At 41.1% G+C, this 8,436-nt stretch overlaps 1 long non-coding RNA gene across 1 annotated transcript; it reads left to right on the top strand.

Moving 5' to 3' along the window:
- The first annotated feature begins 3,134 nt into the window (after positions 1-3,134).
- Positions 3,135-3,975, top strand: LOC137840468 (uncharacterized). Its single transcript, XR_011087139.1, has 2 exons — positions 3,135-3,324; positions 3,550-3,975. It is a non-coding gene; the product is annotated as an uncharacterized lncRNA (long non-coding RNA).
- Positions 3,976-8,436: the final 4,461 nt, after the last annotated feature.

Consider the following 8,436-nt stretch of genomic DNA (forward strand, 5'->3'; position numbering starts at 1 on the left):
GTGACAAGACATGGCTCACAACAGACAAACAAGTAAACAAGTATAACAAAAGTGTGCTGAATAAATAATGAATAAATAACACAACAATAAATAAATAAATAAGAGGAGCAGAAAAAAAAAATACGTGGATGTAATTCAGGATTTTATTGTCAGTTATAACGACAGTTTTCACAGCAGTATAAAAATGACACCAAATGCCGTAAACGAGGGTAATAAAGATATTGTTTTTACCAACCTGTATGCCAAAAATCCTTTCCGACGGGGGGACAAGTTCCGGTTCGCGCCGGGTGAAACTGAGAATTTCCAAAATAAAAGGCAATTTTGAAAAAGGTTATTTACAAAGTTACACGGATGACATTTTCAGAATAAGACAACGTCTCCATCGCGTTCCTCCCGTCTATAAAATATCGTTCTTGGATGGTATGCCTGTAGAAGGCAGCTTTTACGAAGTGGAATTATAAAAAGTAAAAATAAAAAAATAAAAAAATTTTCGCATACAGAAAATTCTTAAATCACGCACCGTGTAAGGCAAACGCGAGTCACTCGTCCACTGGGTGGGCTGGCCAGCCAAATTCGACAGTTGGGTACCCACAAAGAGTATTAAAAACATCTGACGATCTTTAAAACGGCCATTCTGTAAAAATTACATCATGGGGGAAGGCCAGAGAGAATTCTACGTGACATTAGCGTCAAATGCTAGTATGCATCTATTTAGCTCAAACAGCCTCACATAATTTAAAACGGAACTGGCTCAACGTATCGATTTAAAAGGTTCGTGGGAGGTTGGTCTATGTGAGATTTCATACATCAACTCAATACCCACCATTCCTGAGAAAAAACAGAATTTCTATCTGAAACAGCCTAAGTTCCCGCTCCCGAGAGGTGATACGTTTCAAGATGAGTCAGAAGTTGCTCAAAACTAAAGGAGGGGTTTATCAAAATCATGACTCGTTAGCTTTTGACATCCAAACTCTATTAACTAAAGCGAGTAACAAAAAGATTGACGTCCAATTTGATCAACATAAACAGAGGTTCATGTTTTCGGGCGAAGAAGGATTGAGAATTATGTTCAAGAGCCCCCTGGCGTACATTGTCGGAATGAATCCTGAACATTGGCTCTCACTCAAACCGGAAGGCGTAAACGCACAACATCCTGCCGACAGACGAGCCGGATCATATTTCATGTTCATCTACACTGACGTCATACATCATCAGACAGTTGGTGACGCCTACGCTCCAATGCTTAGAACCCTACCTCTTGAGGGTAACTATGGTGACGTTATAAACAAAACTTATAATCCTATTTACTATTTAGATGTGTGCAGAAGCCATATTGAAACCATTTCGGTTTACCTGCAAACAAACCACAACAATCCGATAGATTTTGAATACGGGAAGGTCATTCTCATTCTGCATTTTAGATCGAAATAATAATAAATAAAAAATAATAAAAAAAAAAATGACGACATCGCCAATGCATCCCGACTTGTATCGTTTTGTTGATTATTATGAAACACAAGTCGGCGGTAATTTCCAAGGTTTTGCAGGATCGCCGGTGCAATATGGGCGTGGCTTAGGGTCTATTTTTGCAAAATTATTCCGTTTCGTGAAAACGGGTTTAACTTGGCGAAGCCGCATCTTCAAGCCGCCGCTAAAAACATAGCAACGGATGTAGCAGGGCGCGTCATTCAAAGAATCCACCAGAAACAAGGCCCCGATCAACTAGGTTCCGGGCTAGCTGTATTGTCACGTGGGGGGCTCCATCCTGGTGGGCGGAGAAAAAGGAGCGTTAAAAGGAAAAGGCGCTCGACCGGTCTCAGGTCAGTCGTTAAAAAAAAGCGGACGAGACGCAAGACAGATATTTTCTCTTAAAAAAATGGCCCTTCTACATTTTAAAAGTCAAGAGGCAATTTTATCAAGTCTAGACCTATTTTCGGCGCCTTTGACGCAATTCTCCATGTCGAATTTCAACCATTATCCGCAATTGTGGACCAAGGACCAATAGAATTTTTTATACCCGGGGACGGCTCAAAATATTTAGATTTATCCGACACTTTACTACATCTCCGTGCAAATTTGACACGTAGGGATGGGACAAATATTCCACCGCAAGAACAAGTCGGCATCGTGAATTTCCCTATAAACACAATTTTTAGTCAATTAGATATTTCGTTAGGCGGGCAGCTAATCCATCATCGAGCTGCTGTTAAACTTTTCAAACGATTCTTTGGAGTCACAATTCACAGCAGGAATGTTCGCAAAAGACACTAGGGGGCGTATGGACTCCATCGCTCTCGAAGGGGCGGGGGCCAACGATGGTTTTGTGCGGCGCGCACAGCAGATTGCAGGCTCACGTGAATTCCATCTAACGGGACCGCTCCATGGAGATATTTTCTTTTCCGAACGCCATCTATTGAACAATGTGGATCTGCGTCTAAAGTTAACTAGAGCTTCTGATGATTTCTGTCTCATGAGCGCTCCAGAAAGTGTCATGTAACATGGGGGGTAAAGATGGTGCAAATGGTAGAATATGGATTGTTCACAGGAATAAATTGGCAGAGTTAAAATTCCAAATTTGTCCAAAAGATGGCGCCAGATCAAAACGTAGGACTAAAAGAGGGGCCAGAATAAGCTAAGCCAGTTAAAATAGAAATAAAAGAGGAACACGGTGTCAGAGTGTGAGTCACGCATGGAAGCACAAATGTGATTTTTTATTTTTTGATTTCTTTGCTTGGCTAAAAATATATTCTGTAACCGCTTTAAGCAATATTATTTGTCAATTCGATCAAGAGACCCTCACTATGAAAATAGTGGCGTGACATAAATTGTTTGGAGAAGCACAAATGTGATTTTTATTTTTTGATTTCTTTGCTTGGCTAAAAATATATTCTGTAACCGCTTTAAGCAATATTATTTGTCAATTCGATCAAGAGACCCGTCACTATGAGAATAGTGGCGTGACATAAATTGTTTGGAGAAGCACAAATGTGATTTTTATTTTGGGATTTCTTTGCTTGGCTAAAAATGTATTCTGTAACCGCTTTAAGCAAAATTATTTGTCAATTCGATCAAGAGACCCGCCACTATGAGAATAATGGCGTGACCTAAATTGTTTAGAGAAGTAGGTTAAGGGTTTGGATTTTTATTTCAGAGTTAATTGAAGCGTAACTTTAAAAAGTTATTTTCATGGAACAGGAAGAGAAGAAAAGGGGAAGTGAAAGGTTTTACCAGGGGCTAGGTGTGCATTTGGTGGAAAGTACTGCGTGGTCAGGGCGGAAACAGCTGCTGAAGGCCACAGATGTCCAAGCGTGGGAAGAAAACTGGGCACTCCTACTCTATAGTAGGCGTTTGAAAACTGACCAGTTCATTCTATAGGCGTGGGAAAACTGGGCAGTCTTACCCTATAGGGAAGGTATAGAAGAAAGAAAGGGGAGGGGGGGGACTGAGAAGTCTATAAAAAGTCCTGCAGGGACAGCTTCAGGGCTTTTTCCCCCAAAAGCGCGCTCATACGTGAAGAAGCCCGAGGAGTGTCAAGATTTTTTTCCAAAGTCCCGAAGATCTTTGTGTGAGACGCAGGATCGCTGGACTGAAATTAACTTGGATTTACTCCCAAAAATTGGACTGGACAACTTTACAGGAGAAATAGGTGAGGGATTACCATTTTTATGTATTTTAGCGAGAGGGGGGAATAGTCATCGGGCCGCCGGCTCCCTCGGGGCCAGCCTGTTTCTCTAATTTGGATTTTAGAAGTAAGATCGAATTGATCACTCGACTTTGCTTCCACCAAAAATAGCACGCAGCTGGTATTTACCTCTTCCCTCTTTCATGAACTGTGTTTTGCAATCGAATTGTTCTGGGATTGAATGATTTTATTAACACGGGTATCAGTGAGTGAAATTGTTCGGTTTCTGGAGTAATTGAGATGTGTAATTCTATTCCATGTTTCTTCAATAAATGTGTTTTGTATATTACTTACTTCGTTGTGCGCGGATTTGTACTGAATATGCAACCGATGGTTTGGGGCCGATTTAAATAAAATAAATTAACGGAAGTGTTTAAATCGGATTATTGGTTTTGTGTAGAACGGAAAGTAATTTAACTATTTGAAAAGCTCAGGCCCGCTTCCCCTTTTTGACGGGCCGCGTAAAAAATAACTCCGAACAAGTTAGAGACTTGAATAACTTCCGTAGTTATTTGAGCCACGAGTGAATTTCGATCCGTTCGAAAGTTTGTTTCGTCTGAATAAATTAACGGAAGTGTTTAAATCGGATTATTGGTTTTGTGTAGAACGGAAAGTTATTTAACTATTTGAAAGGCTCAGGCCCGCTTCCCTTTTTTGACGGGCCGCGTAAAAAATAACTCCGAACAAGTTAGAGGATTAAATAACTTTCGTAAATATTTAAGGGAAGAGTGAATTTCGTTAAAAGTGAATTGTTGAAAATTTACTTCTTCTAAATAAAATAACGACGACGGTTAAAATAAATCATTGGAGTTGGTGGAGGATAAAAGTATTTCGATTGTCCGTCGGGTGCGGCCCAGTTCCTAAATTTGTCGGGCCGCGTCAAAAGTTAAATGGGACACGATCAAAAAATAGACTTGCCTTCCAAATTAATTACTGGGCAAATCTAAATAGAGCACGACATTTTTATTCGGTTTAAGAAAGTCGCTATTCTTTTTAAAGCGATTAAGTGGGGTGAAGAACTCCGACGGTTAAGTGCCAGATCTACGTATAGGAAGTTAGAATTAATCATATAAAGTGCATTAATTTTCTTCTTAAATGCTATTATAGTCACACTTTTATTAATTCGATTATCTTTCGAATAAAAAAGTTGGTCGGCTCGCTGCATGAGCGACCAAGTGGAACGGACCCATATCAACATTTACTTCAGCAAAACTAGTGCTTGGGTGCGCTATACAAACGAATCCCTGAGGTCTTAACAAAGACATCTAAAAAATATCCGTAACAAAATAAGAACTTACATTACGAACATTAGCGGGGAGCCATCAATACGATGCGGTCACTTCGAAGTCCTGCCTCGAATTGAGTTACTCGGCTCGAGCTTCGGGTGACTTGAGAGGGATTGGCGTCGTATAGAAATTAGATTGATTCCGGTGGAGTTAATTTAACTCGGGTGGTTAGATTACGGACGAATCTCCGAACCCGGCTAAAACAAACCCGTTACCGGGAAGCCGGGGGCACCTTAATCCAAGAGGTGCATTTGACAACAGCAATTCGGGTCTCAAAATACTAGGAGCGTCCTTATTTGTGAAAAAAGTAGCAGTCTCACCGGCTGTAGCAATAGGTCACAATTTATTCATTAACTTGAGTCAACATGAAGACCTTCTCGATCCCACAAAACTCACGGATTTGTCATCAGGATAATCTATTCCTCGGACATATACCTAAACAAATTGTAATAGCGCTCGTAAACCACAACAGTTTCATGGGACGGAGAGATTTAAACCCGTTTAATTTTTGGCATTATAACATAGAGTATTTAGCGCCCAGCCACGAAGGTCGACAGATACCTGCCAAAGCTTTTCAGCCCAATTTCGAAGCTGGGATATGTACACGTGAATTCCATAATTTATACACGGCAACAGGTCGTTTTTTAAAAGATCTACCTCTCTGTATAGATCAACAGGATTTTAGTCAGGGCTACTCACTTTTTGTTTTCAATTTAAATCAGGTAGATGATTCCGGTGCATTAACGCCAATTAAAAACGGGGTTTTAAGATGAGATTTGCGTTTTAGAACGCCAATACCACACACAGCCACTCTTATTGTATACGCGGCTTACGATTCTCTTATAGAGATTAACGCTAAGAGGGAAGTATCGATGGACTATTATTAACGCTATATGAACGGTCGTGAATTGGACTTGATTATGACTCGGATACAGAGAACCTTATTTGGAGGCGTTTTCGCATCGGATGAGTTAGCTGACGTCAGAGACACGCCTCCAAAATATTACATCGTCAACACCCATCCAAGGCATTTACCCGGAGAGCACTGGCTCGCTTTGACTTTAGAATCGGACGGTTCGGCCACATTCTTTGATCCTTTTGGTCTGCCACCGGACAGCCCATACTACCCATCGAGTATATACAGATTTTTGAAGAAGCATTCTAAACGGGTCGAATATCAGAACGGGCAGCTGCAACACGAGCTGACAGACACCTGCGGTCAGCATTGTGTGTATTATCTAAGTCATCGTGGGTGGGGGCTCACCTATCGTGAAATGCTGACTCGTTACAATTCCGATCCTCTCCATAATGATGCCATGGTTAGTGAGTTTGTCAAAAAATGTCGAAGACCAGACCGGATGTGCGGCGGGCAAACATGTTCATTGCATAAATTTAAAAAATGTCATTGTCTGAAACCGTGTTAATGTTTTATAAAATCTCTTTTATTCAATAAACATTGTTAAAGAGAGTTACAGAGTCATGCGTTTTTTTTTTTTTTTCACTAACAACAATAGAGTATCATCTAATAACTAACCCATTTTAGTATCGGCGATGTCATCTTTCTTTCTTTTTTTATTCATCATGCTTACATCTTCTACATAAGAAACATCCTCATCTTCACCTGTAGCGTATTTTAAACGTTTAAAATCTGCGCGAGCCAAGGGGTTGGAGATGCTTGTTTCCGGTAAGTTTAACCGGGCTAGCGTCCGAAGAAATTCACTCCATTCTACCGGTTTCTCGTTGATTTTTTTCCCACTCGCACACAAATGTCTCAACAAATCGCTCGTATAGTTTTTCCTCTAAAAATAAATTCACTTAACGGCGTCCAGCTTACATCTTCTGACGACAGTCTAGTTGGCATTGCGTGGGAAACGTGGACCTATGGCGTCCAAAATATTCTCATAGCGTCTAGCTCAGGGGTGGGCAAACTTTTTGACTTGCGGGCCGAATTGGGTTCTAAATTTTGAGCGGGGGGCCGAACCAGGAGCAGTTGGATGTAGTGTTTGTGTGAAGTAATATAAACGAGGTTTTGGCCTTTAGTAGGTAGTAAAAGGTGGATAGTCAAAAAAAGTTTTTTGAAAACAAATGCATTTATTAACAGCATTAAAAAAATCCCTAAAAAACTGCTATCAGTGATTCTCATAAAATACGACACTGTTATTATGAATAACAGTCTCCATCACTTCAGTGTCTGCAGGTCAGATTAATGAAAGATGCTTATCTTATGAGATCACATCAAACGGCAAACATTCTGACCAAATATATCATCTTGAAGAATCGGTGAAAGCATACATCCAAATAAAGTAATCAAAACGGCAACACGGTGAGGGGTATCTGAAAATCAGAGCAGAGTTTTAACTCACAGACACCTAATAACAGAGGTGAGGAAACGGGAAACACTTCCTTAAAGTAAGCCTTAAGAACTTTACAGGTTAAGATTAGTCACAAACAGGTGGTGCATCAATGTCCTTGAGCATCCTGCATTGTTTGAAAATGAGAATGGTCGCTGTTAGGGTTTTCCAGGTTATCTTTATCGTAGGATTATGTTGGAATGTAACCTGTAATAATTACCCTCGCCTGTCCTGTCTTAACAAAAGTAGTAGAACAAAGTGCTAAGATCTTTTGAACTGATTGACTAGCTGCAGAGGAAGCAATCAAAGTTGTTTTGTTTACACAACATCGTGAAAGATCCCCTGCTGTGCTTTGATCAACAGGCCAGGGGCTTCGGCCATTTGTCTACTCTGACCCCCACTCTCACCTCCACTCTGTTCCTAATAAATATGCCTTTGCAGGAAGGAGATTTTTCAGACTTCATTCGATCATCGCTGTTCAGACAGCGACGAATGGACTCTCCACCTGCAGGTGTCCAAAAGGACTTACTTGTCTCCCGTGTGGTTCTTGCAAAATAAGTTGGAGTGAGCAAATCTCTAACATTTTGGTGCCGAAACCCGGGATCCCTCATACCCGCTATCTGGCTGACGAAGGAGGACGTGCTGCATTGTCGACAAGCCAGCGTCCATTAAGAGGACCTGGAGGAGAAAGACCTGGGAAGGAAATTCTTCGCTGGGCCAGCATCTTAGGTCTGCCTTCGTCTGACAGAGGTGGATTGACGGGACCCGGCAGTGCAACGAACCAGGGGACAAGTAAGTTAAAGGCCTGAAGTTGTGTTGTGTTGTTAAACGCATAACACATAGAGGTGCACGGGAGCCAGCTTGGGTTCAAGTCCCAGTGGAAGAAACAGGCTAAGAAAGGCAGAGCTTCTTTTTTGTTCATCGAAGAAGTGTGTAGACTCTTCTTTGTCTGTTTTTCCGAGCTGAGGGATCTGGCTTGGGTTAGAGTCCCAGTGGAAGGAACGTGCTAAGAAACACGGAGCTTCTTTTTTTGTTAATCAAAGAAGGGCGTAGATTTTTCTTTGTATGTTTTTCCAAGCCAAAGAATAGCTTGGGTGCAAGTCCCAGTGGAAGAAAC

Source organism: Syngnathus scovelli, chromosome 7, assembly GCF_024217435.2.
Source record: "Syngnathus scovelli strain Florida chromosome 7, RoL_Ssco_1.2, whole genome shotgun sequence".
In the NCBI taxonomy this organism is placed as follows: Eukaryota; Metazoa; Chordata; class Actinopteri; order Syngnathiformes; family Syngnathidae; genus Syngnathus; species Syngnathus scovelli.